The 14,288-nt window shown below is 34.9% G+C and overlaps 1 pseudogene; it reads right to left on the bottom strand.

Annotated features, from left to right (window-relative positions):
* Positions 1-1,185: 1,185 nt before the first annotated feature.
* Positions 1,186-13,149, bottom strand: LOC124228492 (olfactory receptor 5D18-like; annotated as a pseudogene).
* Positions 13,150-14,288: the final 1,139 nt, after the last annotated feature.

Genomic DNA, 14,288 nt, shown 5'->3' with positions numbered 1-14,288 from the left:
GTGTTTTTGACGTGTTATAGGCAAAATGATAGCATAAAATACAGATTGAGTAGACACTCATCCTGCTTACTTTTTGCCTATATTTTTTGAGATCCACTCTACTATTTCTCAGGCTCTGGTGGAGCCTATCACAGCTTATCATCCTGCCATACAGGAGCTCCTTTGAAACACATTCAGAATACAGATCACATATTACCAACTTTCCATTCATTCCAAGTAACCTGTATACACAAAATACACACACACATGAATACACATACATGCATGCTATAAAGTATTCACTCAATAAAAAAATTGTTGCATCATTGACTCAGTACTACATTTTGGTTTCCTTGATCTTACCATGCTTCTGTCTTCTCAACAAAGCTTGTTGAAATGTGTCTCCTAAAATTCTGTCTGTTCTGTTATCCAAGGACAAATTCAAACAATACCTATTTTATGAAGGAATTTCTCTAAAGTCTTTAAATGGATTTGAAACTTTTCTTTCTCTCAAATTCTCTATGATATTTATTATTTTCTACCTTAGACAAAGGTCACTTTCTTCACTGCCCTACTGTCAACACTGGATTTTACATTCGTTGAAGGATGAAAACTAGTTGTATTTTAACTGCTATTGGTACTTTTGTGAGAGATATTCATATATTTATTGAAAGCGTAGTGTACTACATGTATAATAAAGAGGACAAAATTGTTTATTGAGATTATACAAGGTTTTACACATGATATTCATATAGTCTTTTAATCTTCACAGTCAGGTTAAGAGCTATTTTATGTTATCTCAATTTTGCAGATGAAAAATTCAAGATGAGAGAGATGGCTGTCTTATTTTCCAGTAAGAGACAGAGCCAAGTTTACTCTGTTTGAACCCAAATCCATGATCTTTCCATTATACAAGATTAACTCTTCATAATTGTAAAGGTTTCTTTAAAATCAACTTTTATGTGCAGTATTTACTTACATGTCAGGGACAAACTCTACTAAAATAATATTCCTTTTCTTTTTCTTTCTTGTTTTTTTGAGGAAGATTAGCCCTGAGCTAACTACTGCCAGTCCTCCTCTTTTGGCTGAGGAAGACTGGCCCAGAGCTAACATCCGTGCCGATCTTCCTCTGCTTTATATGTGGGATGCCAACACAGCATGGTCTGCCAAGCAGTGCCATATCCGCAGCCGGGATCTGAACCTTCGAACCCCATGCCACCAAGAAGTGGAACATGCGCACTTACCCGCTGCACCACCAGGCCGACCCTAAAATAATATTCTTAATAAGGAAATAGTTTACTGTCCACTATTTTGCTTACTGTAGCCTTGACATCCTTATTTCTCAGACTGTAGGTCAGAGGATTCAACATGGGGATCACCACGGTGTAAAACACAGATGCCGCTTTGACTGTGCGCCTGGAGTTTTTGGAGTTGGGCACACAGTAGAGGAAGAGGATGGTGCCGTAGAAGATAGTAATGGTGGTCAGGTGTGAGGCACAGGTGGAGAAGGCTTTGCAGCGCCCACCGGCTGAATGCATTTTGAGGATGTTGACAATGATAAACACGTAAGACATGAGAATGATGAGTAGTGTGCTGACCCCATTCAAGGTGGCAAAAATGAAAAGCAGCAATTGGTTGACACAAGTATCAGAGCAAGAGATGGACAGCAATGAGGAGAATTCACAGAAGAGATGATTAACTGTGTTGAAACCTTGAAATGATAACTTGATTGCAGAACATGTGAATATCAAGGAACAAGCTACTCCCCATGCATATGATCTGACCACTAGCATGGCACAGAGTTTCTAGGACATGGCAACTGTGTAGAGCAGAGGGTTACAAATGGCCACAAAGCAATCATAGGCTATTACAGCTAATAAAAAGAATTCAGTTACTGCAAAGGTAGAACAGAAAAACAATTGTACTACACATCCTATAAATGGAATTGTTCTGTCTTCTACAACTAGGTTCACCAGGGTCTTGGGAGTAATGATGGAGGAATAGCAGAAATCCACAAATGAAAGGTGGCTGAGGAAAAAGCACATAGGGGTGTGTAGTTTGGGGTTAATTTTGATTATTACAATCATCGCAATATTCCCTACAACAGTGACACTGTAGACGGCCAGAAAAATCAAGAAGAGAGGGATTTGCAGTTCTGGGAAATCTGAGAAGCCCAAGAGAGTGAACGTGGCCCAAGTTTTATTTCTCTCTGACAGCAACATGGTTTCTGTTTGTTAGAGTCTGAATCAGTCCTGAAAACAAAAAGATTAAGGAGAGTGAGGATATAAGAAGCTTGGTTAACTAACCTTACCAAGACTGGAAAACAAAGCAAAATATCTTTCAGGATTTCTCTGTGTAATTTTTATTTACGACATGCTCAATGTCTAAACTTTTCAAACATGATAACCATTTAAAATTTTAAATTTTTCTTTAGGTAAAAACAATACAATTATTGAATTACTTTTTTAAGTTCTCAATTGTAATTTTTTAATATTTAAAAATGAGAATACGAAATCGAGAGATTTATAGTTATGTTGTCAAATATTTTCATAACATTTTCAGCTCTCCTTGAACATTGTAAGTTCATAAAAGATAAGCCTAGCATAATGCAATGACTAAGTCAGTCCTATAGTCAGTAACAAAAATGAGAAATTTCTGAAAATATTAATTTTTGCATTGTATACTCACACTGTGACATTAAGAATGAACACCCCTAATACTTTACATCTGTGCCTTTATTGTTAATTCCATATAGCACTTTAATCTTTGCTTTTGGATCTGACTCAGTAAATCTGTTATCAAAATTAACCTTAATTAATTATTTTCAGAGTATGCCCTTCAGTTCAGGGAGTCAATCCTTCCTGAATACTTATGCAATAATAAAAATGGAGCTGATGATAAAGATAATGTAGTCTACTTCTTTATTGTGGAGGTGACAAAACAAAAAGCTGGAGAGTCTTGGCTTTCCCAATGAAATGCAAATAAGGGCCAATCTACATACTATGACTAGATCCCAGATCCCCAGACTCCCAGCCCTGTATCCATTTTATTACACCAGACTCTGATCCATATTCTAGTCTAGATGCTAACATATTTCCTTTATTAAATCATCATACTTTTAATTGACAAACTAGAGACTCTAAACCCATGGGAAATAGTCCAAAGACAGCATACATGCCACAGAGTTATACTAGAAAGCAACATCAAGATGAAATAGGAATGACATTTAGGGAAATTTTCTCTCTCAGGAATAAGGAACTATAGTAAAGACTCTGACTTAGAAACTGCCCCTTCCTAAGTCTCTGTCTTACTCTCTTTCTGTTCTCCCTTCAAGACATATAGGATATTCATTCTGTCCTATATTATGTATGAAGGGGAGAGATTATAAATTGAGGTAGTATTGCACTCTGAAGACATTTCATGAGGAAATAGTGATACAAGAGAATTATATTTCTCTAAACTGTTGCCAATACTTCTAAGATCTTACCATTCTGGAAAACTCTTTCTTTATCATTTGTGGTAAGATTATCTCTGGTCTCAGGACCCAAGAAATAGATTTCAGATGGCTCATCAATAAAATGTCAGATCATATGCAAAACTGAGACCCTCAATGGTCCTGTTTCTATACCCATAAATTTGAATATTAAAGACAACCTCAAAAGACAATCCATTGCAAAGCCAGACATTCTAATTATCAAGCTTTTTTTCTTAATACAATATTTAATTTAGCTAGGGCATTTAAGAATTCATTTTTGGCCAGCCAGCCATGTAGCCAAGTGGTTAAGTTCACGTGCTCTGCTTTGGTGGCCCAAGGTTTCACCTGTTCTGATCTTGGGTGCTGACATGACACCGCTCATCAGGTCATGCTGAGGCAGCATCCCACAGAGTACAACCAGAAGAACCTACAACTACAATATACAAGTATGTACTGGGGGCTTTGGGGAGGGGGGAAAAAAAAAGATTGGCAACAGATGTTAGCGCTGGTGCCAATCTTTTTTGAAAAAAAAGGAATTCACTTTAAACTAATATTATATATTTAATATAATGCCGCTTGTGTCTCAAATGCTATATAGAAAATATAACAGTTAAAATCTTCTTTCTTATAATTCTTTCCCCATTTTGTTGTAATTTTTGCTCTCACAGGACAACTGTTTCCTGCTTTATAATCTTAATTAAAGCTGGTCCCTTTTAATTTTCACTAGACAGTCTATTCAATCTCTACTTGTTTCATTTTATTTAAACATTTTTGTATTCTAACTTGACTCCCCTTCAAAAATTTTACAGAATCAAGACAATGCACAGTCCCTCAAATTCTCAGAGCTCTTCTCTCCCCATCCATGCCAGTAGCTGTTGTTCATGGGCTGTTAGTGAGGAGCTCAGCTGAGCCAGGCCCTCTAACGCAAAGCTCTGTAAAGTAAATGGTCATCCTCTTCCTTGCATGTTCAAATATGTAACTTTTGACTAAATATTTTCAAGAACTGTCTAGATATAAAAGGCAAGTTCCATCCCTCATGTTGTTTTCTACATACCACACATTGAAATTAACATCAATCTTTCCGCAGAATCTTAAAACAAATCTGCTGATGGCAAAGGAAGGACCACTGCAGGTTGAGAGTGATGTATGCATTCTTATAGCTATAGTCACTACCTTTGGGACAGGAACCCTAGAGACCACCTATTGCCCCATTGTCTTGAGGTCATTAAGTAAACAGTTAAAATCAATGACTTTTCTCTGATATAATTCTTGTGTACTAGAAAACCTGGAGCAACATGAGGGGCATTTTATTTATATGAAATGAAGTTTTAGTCTCTTCTTCCAGCCCCCAATCACTTCCATACCTTCCTACAATTATCAAAACTATGTAATTATAGAAGTCATCATTATCTGGTATTAACTGATTGACTACTATATGCTGGGCACAACCCTCTTCCTCTATACCATCCATTCTTACCATATCGGACAAGTGTGAAGATGCATCTTTTAGGTCATCGTGATCCATAGAGAGCTAAAGCAATGATATTTACAAAGTTAAATATTAATTTGGGAAAACCGTCTGTCCTGTTACTTTAAAATCTCTGTCCTATTTTATTACTCTTTCTCCCCTCTACTTTCTCCAGCTAATCTGGCCGCCTGGCTTTTGTTCCTCACTTTTTGTTTCTCAAAAAATATCACACACTCCTTCCTTATGGTCCTTTCTACCACTTTTTTTGTCTACCATGGAATGCTTTCCCTTAAGTTTTTGTTCAAATGCACCTTTTCAGTGAAAACTTCCATGAACATACTATTATACTCCAGGGGTTACTGCATTACCCAATTTAGTGTTTCAAGTATGTAACATGGTTCAAATATATGTTTAATCATTATTTATTACATTCTTTCATATTGTTTGTTTCCCCCTCCTAGAATAAAATGTCCAGGAAAGCAGAGAATATATTCACTGATATAGTCTAAGTGGCTAGAACAGTGACTAGCATAAAGTAAGTATACCATGAATCTTTATGGAATGATAAACATGACCTTTCAAGGAACTGGGAATAGAGCCAAACCTACCTGAACCATGAAGGGTTTAAGTTTGAGAAAAGAGATACTTCACAAAGAACAATAAGGATGCTTTAGATGTGATTATTGAAACTGGGCAGTCAAAATAAAAGAAAAACATGCCAAAACAAATGTGCACTCTGCTGAATTTTCTCTCTAGTCAGAAACCAGGGAAAGAAGGTTGAGTACGTAATAGGGATACATAATTGCTAATTTTTCTTTCCTTCATTCATTGATTCAATAAATATTTATTACAGGTTTACCCTGAGCTGGGTACTCTCTTAGGTATTGGGGAAAAAGACAAAGAACTCCCCTTTGTCAACAAATTTATACGTAATTGGGGGTACAAAAAAACAAAAAAATACATAATAATTTCCCGTAATTATAAATGGAAGAAATATAAAATTGAAGGTGTCACTTTAAACAGGGAGCTCAGCAAAGACCATAGTGAGGTGTTATTTGAGTATCGACCATTATGAAGTGAGAGAGTAAATTATGCAAATACCTGGGGGAAGAGTGTTGAGTTTTTGCCAAAGAGCAGCAAATACTACTGATTTTCAAATCGACAATCAGGTTTGTTTTTTTTTAATGCATCTCAATAATTTGCAGTTTGTGGTGATATTTCATGCCTTCTAAATCCCTTTTGTAAAAATACAATGGGTTTTTCAGAATGACATTATTTATGGCAGAAAGAAAAACAAGGACATCTATCTGGGACATTTATGGATGTCCTTTAAAGCTGCATTTATGCCACAGTGTTGTTATTTATTAGAACGATAACAAAATATGAGATGACATTAGTTGAGCACTTTTGCAGTACATTTTCATTAATAAACTACCATGAAATAAATTCAGGTCTGCAATATAAACTGAGATTGTAAATGTAAAAGAGGTTTATCAATGTAATTTTCAAACTTTAAGTCTTTTGAAGGCATTCATGAAAACAAAAAGTACTTCAGCCAATGCTGCAAGTCTCAAAACAAGGAACTACAAGAACTGCTTTCTACACCGATATTTTTCCTGTCCCAAATGTATTTTTGGCCAAAAGTGCTGTGTGAAGCCCAGAAAACAGGACTACGTGTGGTGTTCTTTGTCCTGAAGGGTTGAGACATTTTAGGGACAGCGAGTCCATGACTTCCAGTCTTACAAATTTGAGTCAGTTAAAATATAATTATATGTTTAGGGTATTATATTTCTCTATCAATCCACTTGCTAACAGAACTAAGTCATTAAAAGGAATTTATAAAAAATGTAAACTGATAAAATAAACATTCAAATAAACACTCATGTCAAAATTACACCTAATAAAAATAATAATGTATTCTTAAATAATTTAATACCAAACTCATGTTTAAATTTCCCCAATTGCTTCAAAGATATATTTTTACAGTTAGTTTGATTCAAAAATCAAAAAAATATCCTTGCTATAACTAAGCTTTCTCTATTATGTAACATTATGTTCTATTATGTACCGTTCCTCGTGTGTTTGCACGCGTGTATGAGTTTGTACACATGTGTGTTCGGGTAACTTTTTGGAAAACATGGACCGTTTGTAGAATGCTGCAAGTTCTGTATTTAGCTTATTGCTTTGTCATTTGTCTTGTTCCTGCACCAATGTTTGTAAATTTATACTCACATCAAGATTTATTACTTCAGTTTCGCTCTGCTTCTTTTAGGCAAGAATTCTTCATAGGTGGTTCTCACTACTTCTGGTTGCACCAAATTGTAAGGTACATGTTAATTAGTTCTCCAAATTTTAGTGCCACTTAGTCTGATCTGTGGATTCAGGTAGCGTCAGCTTGATTACTTCCTTTTAACAGTTCTTATCAACTTTTCACTTAATGATTTTACTATCTATTGAAAGCATTTTCTTGATCCATTTTTCATTGGGAGCTCCAAAGTTGTGATTTATCAACTCAATCCTTTTATCTGCTCTTATTTCTTCTGAATTTCCCCTCATAAACTAAAATCCTGATATAAAGTTCATAAAGGAAAGCCAGTATAAATATTTATCTTCTTTATTTACCAGTTTTCAAAGTAATGATTTGATTCCCCAGCAAAGTTCATTTAATAGTAACCAGTGACATTATTTTTTGTGTTGTTGGCATCTGGATTTAAATGTTTACATTTAAACATATTTCATGCCTTTAAATTAATTGCAATCAACATTCATTTTTATGTTAACTGTAAGCCAGTGGGAACCATTTCAAACTGCCTTCTATATCTCTTTGAAATGATTCAACTAGCTGTTAAAAACATTCTTGCTTTCTGGAAAATTACGTTGCTTAAGGGTCATAACATTTTCTACCTCAGCCTTCAAATCATTTGTTTTTCCAAAAAGTTCTGGTTCTGTTTAGAGATCAAAGATTTCCCTTTAGAGAAAATTTTGGGAATAGGGATGTTCATTGCTACCAGGTTGTCACTATGAGTGACACTATTTTTAAGAGAAAAAGTGTTTCAAACTAAATTTCTATTTCAAATTAAGATGAAAAGTTTTTTGCATATCTTCTCTTCCTTTAGAGCTGTAACTCTTTTATGTTTGCAACTTTAGTTTCAACGATATTTCAATAGTTACTTATTTAATTTATAGTAAATAAACATTACACAATGAGGATATACTCTCAAAACGCTGTGTTTAAAGTCTTTTATAGAAACACTGTGTGACCATGTGTCCAACATTATAGATTCGTTTGTTGTTGTTTTAAATTTTAGAGATTTTTTACTTTTTGAGATAAATATGTCTTTTAAAGTATGTAAAATATTACATTCCCCCAAATCAAAGCTAAATTATAACTTACATTCCTAAAAGTTTTCTTTCATCTCTTCCTATCTTTATTAATTTTTGTTTTATCTTTCCCTCTTCTCTCACACAATTTATCACACTACAAAAATTTTCTGTCTTGTCTTTATTCACATAAGAAAATCTCCTGTAGGGTACTCCATTGCAATATATAGAAAGATTCCTTTTTCCATTTTCATAGCTGTATACTTCTTTATTCTGACCCATAGTTTAATCAACAACCCTCATATTGGATTTTATCCAGTCTATGGATATTATAAATAATGCTTGGGAATATGTGATTTATACATAGTTTTGTTACTCTATCTTTGGAATAGATTCTTAGAACTGTGAATGCATTGAAAGAAGGTAAATGCATTGAATCTAGATTGCTTCAGGTAGCATGGACATTTTAGCTATCTTTATTCTTCTAATCCATATGCATGGAATGTCTTTCCATTTCTTTGTGTCATCATTAATTTCTTTCAGCAAAGTCTTGTAGTTTTCATTGTATAGGTCTCTCACTTCCTTGGTTAAATTTATTCCAGGATATTTTATTATTTTTGTTGTGATTGTAAATGGGATTGTGTTCTTGACTTTTTCTGTTAGCTCAGTATTAGAATATAGAAATACAGCTGATTTTTGTAAGTTGATTTTGTACCCTGAAACTTTGCTGTAATTGTTGATTACATCGAATAGCTTTCTGATAGATATTTTAGGGTTTTCTATATATAAAATTATGTCATCTGCAAACAGCAAGAGTTTCAATTCTTCATTGCCTAATTGGATTCCTTTTATTTCTTTTTCTTTCCTAATTCCTCTGGCCAAAACCTCAAGTACTATGTTGAATAAGAGTGGTAAGAGTGGGCACCCTTGTCTTGTTCCTTTGCTCAGAGGGACGACTTTCAGTTTTCCCCCATTGAGTATGATTTGGCTGTGGGTTTCTCGTACATGGTCTTTATTATGTTGATGTACTTTCCTTCTATAAACAATTTGTTGAGAATTTTTATCAGAAATTGATGTCGGATCTTGTCAAATGCTTTCTCTGCATCTATTGAGATGATCATGTGGTTTTTGTTCTTCATTTTGTTAATATGGTGTATCACATTGATTCATTAGCAGATGTTCCTGCAAATCAGAACCATCCCTGTGTCCCTGGTATAAATAGAACTTGATCACGGTGTATGATCTGTTTTAATATATTGCTGTCTTCCATTTGCCAGTGTTTTGTTGAGGATTTTTGCATCTATGTTCATCAGTGATATTGGCCTGTAATTTTCCTTCTTTGTGTTGTCCTTGTCTGTCTTTGATATCAGGGTAATGTTGGCCTCACAGAATGTCTTAGGAAGTGTTCCATCTTTTTCAATTTTCTGTAATAGTTTGAGAAAGATAAGTAGGAAATCTCCTTTGAATGTTTGATAGAATTATCCGGAGAAGACATCTGGGTCTTGGAGTTTTATTTTGGGAGGTATTTGGTTACTGTTTCGATCTCTTTAGTTGTGATGGATCTATTCAGATTCTCTATTTCTTCTTGATTCACTTTGGGGTGCTGATAAGAATCTAAAAATTTATCCATTTCTTCTACGTTGTCCAATTTGTTGGCATATAATTTTTCATAGTATTCTCTTATAATATTTTATATTCCTGTGGTACTCATTGTAATTTTGTTTATGATCTTGAAGATCGAGCTCTTTGTTTCTGTGTTTTGCTCTGACCCCTACATTGGCCAGAAGATTATTTTAGTGACTGCTGCATTCAATGAAATAAATAGCCTAGTGATTATTCTTACTTCCAAGTGCAATTCTGGGTGAACAAATCCCCAGCTTCCTTAAACTCCCGCAGCTCTACTGTACTCCCATAAGGGGAAGTGAGTCCCAGTGGGACCACGGGAGCAGGTGGTAACAACCCTGAGCCCTAGCTTGATCACTCCTTTGTCCACTGGGAAAATCCACAGTCCCACCACAGCTCCAGGGAGAGACTCAGCTCAGTGTTAGTGGAGAAGCCCTGCCCACCAAGCACAAAGGCTGGTGTGCCCTAGGAACAGATGTGGCATATCTGCAGCACATAGGAAAGTGCCCTCAGCTGCCACAAATGTCCACAGTATTACAGCATCCCCAAAGGGGCAGTACAACTGGCAAGACTGTGGGAGCAGGTGGAGACAATGCTGAGCCCCTGTGTGGTTATTCTCTTGACCAGTGGGAGAGTCCAGGATCCCACCATGGTCACAGGGAGTGGCACAGGCACAGACTCAGTGGGGAAGCCCCACCTATCAAGCACAACAGCTGTTTTAAAAGATACTACACTTTTGGGGCTGGCCCCGTGGCCAAGTGGTTAAGTTCGCACGCTCCGCTGCAGGCGGCCCAGTGTTTCGTTGGTTTGAATCCTGGGCACGGACATGGCACTGCTCATTAAACCACACTGAGGCAGCGTCCCACATGCCACAACTAGAAGGACCCACAACAAAGAATATACAACTATGTACTGGGGTGCTTTGGGGAGAAAAAGGAAAAAATAAAATCTTTAAAAAAAAAAGATACTACACTTTTTACATGATCACTATGCACAAAGTTTTCATTGTTTTATCATTCTTTTTTTTTACTTTAAACTGTTGTCAAGCACATTAGGAATACTCTTCATAAGTTCTGATAATTGAATAACATCCAAGATTTTTTTCTTATTGGCAAAATCACAATAGGATTTTGAACTTCCAGCTGAACTATAATGTTAAGATAGGATTGCAGGGACAAGAAAGCAGAACAAAATAATTTTTAAGCAGAAGATAGTCTGAGCCAATGTAGTAATAGGGATGCTCATGTTCCTATCAACTAGAAGTAGAGTTTATGCAGGTAGCAGTAAAAGATAAGGTTGGAGGATCAGAAGAGCCAAATTGTGAACAGAATGCAGTTGGGGTCAGTGTGGTTGAACTCTTTAATAGGATCCCATGCCAACAGAACAAGTAAGGAATGATGAAGTTGTGGTTGTCAAAAGGTATAGATATTGTGAATGAAATTGATCCCATTCTAATATTATGATATATTGACTCCATAAATAGATTATGTAGACAGAAAGAGGCAACTCCCATTTTCATTTTAATTTGGAAGGAAGCATTGTGTCCTGGATAGCATCTCATTGTGTGAGCCAGTGGTTCCCAATAACTATTAATAACTGTGTAGGTACCCTGCAGTGTCAAGTAAATAGCAGTGAGAAGTATATATTGCAATAAAGCATCTAATAAACCAATTAATGTCCTCGAGATTTCTGGAACACAGAAGAAAAGTAAAAGGAGACTCTGACCAATGTCTTCAAATATTTCAAGGCTAAAATGTGAAAGACTGGCTGGTCTTGTTTACTGTGTATTCAAGAAAGAGAATTAATTCCATTAAATTAAAAACCACAGGAAAACCAATTTCAGAATTAAGAAAAAGAACTTTCTCTCCAGAGTGTCCAAAAATAGAATAGTATGAATGATTCTTAGCATCCCTTTGTTGCTCAATTTTATTAATAGGATATAAGAAGAGGTTATAAAGATAAAAACTTTAATGTAAGTAAAAGGAACGGGGAGGTTCTTGAGGAAGAATGTAGACAAACAATAAAACTCCTTAGGCTGACCTCGTAGCGCAGCAGTTAAGTGCGCATGTTCTGCTTTGGTGGCCAGGGGTTCGCCGGTTCGGATCCCAGGTGTGGATATGGCACTGCTTGGCAAGCCATGCTGTGGTAGGGATCCCACATATAAAACAGAGGAAGATGGGCAAGGATGTTAGCTCAGGGCCAGTCTTCCTTAGCAAAAAGAGGAGGATTGGCAGCAGTTAGCTCAGGGCTAGTCTTCCTCAATAAAACAACAAAACTCTACGATGTTTCTCTGCATTTCCCATATTCTGTGACTAATCCTCATATTCATAGGAGCTCTAGCTAAGATCACTTCATTTTGGGCGTTCCCAAATACTCTATTGTTTTTAAATTATTTTTATGTTTCTCAGATCTCAGAAATTAGAAGTATCTCATGGATTGGTTTAACCACCCTTTCAAAAAAAGTGACTCTTACACTAATTAAGTAGCATGCTCTAACCTTCCTAACCAAAAGGGATTTGGTTCAATGTAAGACTTATTAATTCTTTCCTTCAAATGAGGATACCATTCATGCAAGCATATGTAAGTATGTAAGTATAGCATACAATAAGAAGAAATTCAATTCAAAATAGCCTCCCAAATCCAGTATGATATATACATATACAGCTAGAGATAGAGATATATAGATATTAGTATAGATGTAGATAGGTCGATAGAGATATAGATAGCTTTGATAATGGAAAGTATAAACTGTATGCCCATGACTAGCGCTCTGTGTGTAGTATAACTCTCAATTAATGTGATTACAGGCAATTTTCTTCATCTTTCTCTGATCTAAGTTGAGTCTACAATCTGGCACATATTTCAGAAAAGATTAAAGAGTTAAGGTACACTTGATATTGAATGTCTTAAATCTCAGTTTAGTATTATTTGTTATTAGAAAAGAGGTAATTTTTTTTCTTAAGGTTATTCTAATTTGACATAAAGAGAAAGAAATATTGGTTTCACTTACTTCCAACATTGCCAGTTCAGCTTTCATCTATTTGTAATCTCATTATCAACCAAATTATATAGGAATTGGCAGAATTTTTTCATAAGGTCCAGTACTACAAAAATCCCTCTGCAAATAGTAGCAAAGTATGAATTTCTTTCCTTTACAAGTGGTACAAATACAATAACGACTAGATGGCAAAGTGATACCATAATTTAAATCAAGACACTAAAATCACAGTGTATTAATTTCTCTAAAGAGTAACAGAGAAAAGGAATAGAAAACAAGATGTTCACAGTATGAATATACCTTGAGGATCGTTTATTCCATCCTCTTTCTTTCAGGGATAAGGGACTATATGTGCAAAGATGATAAATTACGTAACAATTCAAGCATCAACTCACCTTTTATTTTTATCCTGTTTTTCTGTTTATTAATTTTAAACTGGGAGTAATGTGTTGTCTCGGTTACTTACACATCACACAGTTTGAGTAATAAAGAGCATTAACAGTTCATTTCAATTCATTTATAATAAGTAAATACACAAATAAAAGGGATCAACAATATATACAGATATTAGTATAAAGACAAAAATACAAACCTTCCTTAAAAGATGAGCAAAAAACCCAAAATGGTGAAAAGTCATTTCTCTAGATATATACACACCTATGAGTATTACATATCCGTATAAATATACATGCATGTGTATGATGTAAAATATCTTATACATGACAAAATATTACAGAACTGAAACAGAACATACTGATTAATAAATTTAAGGACATGCTTAAATTCAACACTGTGCTATATACATGAGAAATTCATAAACAAGGAGATTCAGTAAAGTTAAAATTGAAGAATAAGTTAGTGATCCCTAAATTAATTTCATTGTCACAGAAAATATTCTGAATGATTTCAGTCCTTCAATCTTTGTTGTGGTTTGCTTTATGATCCAGCAAATAGTCAATTGTAGTAAATTTTCTATGTGCACTGAAAAACATATGTATGTTGTTTTTGTTGGTAGTCATATTCTTTGAAAGTTAACTAGTCAAATATTTCAATTATGTAATTCACAACTTCTATATTCTTAGATATTGTATTGCTTGTTTATTCATCAATGGGAGAAGTACGTTAAATTCTGCCATGGCAATGAAGGACTTATCTATTTCTTCTTATAGCTCTGGATCTTTTCTTTACCTGTTTTGAAGATCTATTATCAAGTGTATGGATATTTGAATTGTAATTTCTTCTTAGTTGGTGGAGCTCTATAACATTTAGAAATAATCCTCTTTATATTTAGCAATTTTATTTTACTTAAAATATAGTATGTCTTATATTATTATAGCTGCATGAGTTTCTCTAGAGAGACTTAGCTCTGTGTCTCGTTTCATAATGTTTAAAGTAGATAAACACATGCATAAGATACTACTCAG

This window comes from Equus quagga, chromosome 17 (assembly GCF_021613505.1).
Source record: "Equus quagga isolate Etosha38 chromosome 17, UCLA_HA_Equagga_1.0, whole genome shotgun sequence".
In the NCBI taxonomy this organism is placed as follows: domain Eukaryota; kingdom Metazoa; phylum Chordata; class Mammalia; order Perissodactyla; family Equidae; genus Equus; species Equus quagga.
Note: the sequence above shows the minus strand (reverse complement) of the source record. Positions and strands in the feature narration are given on the sequence as shown.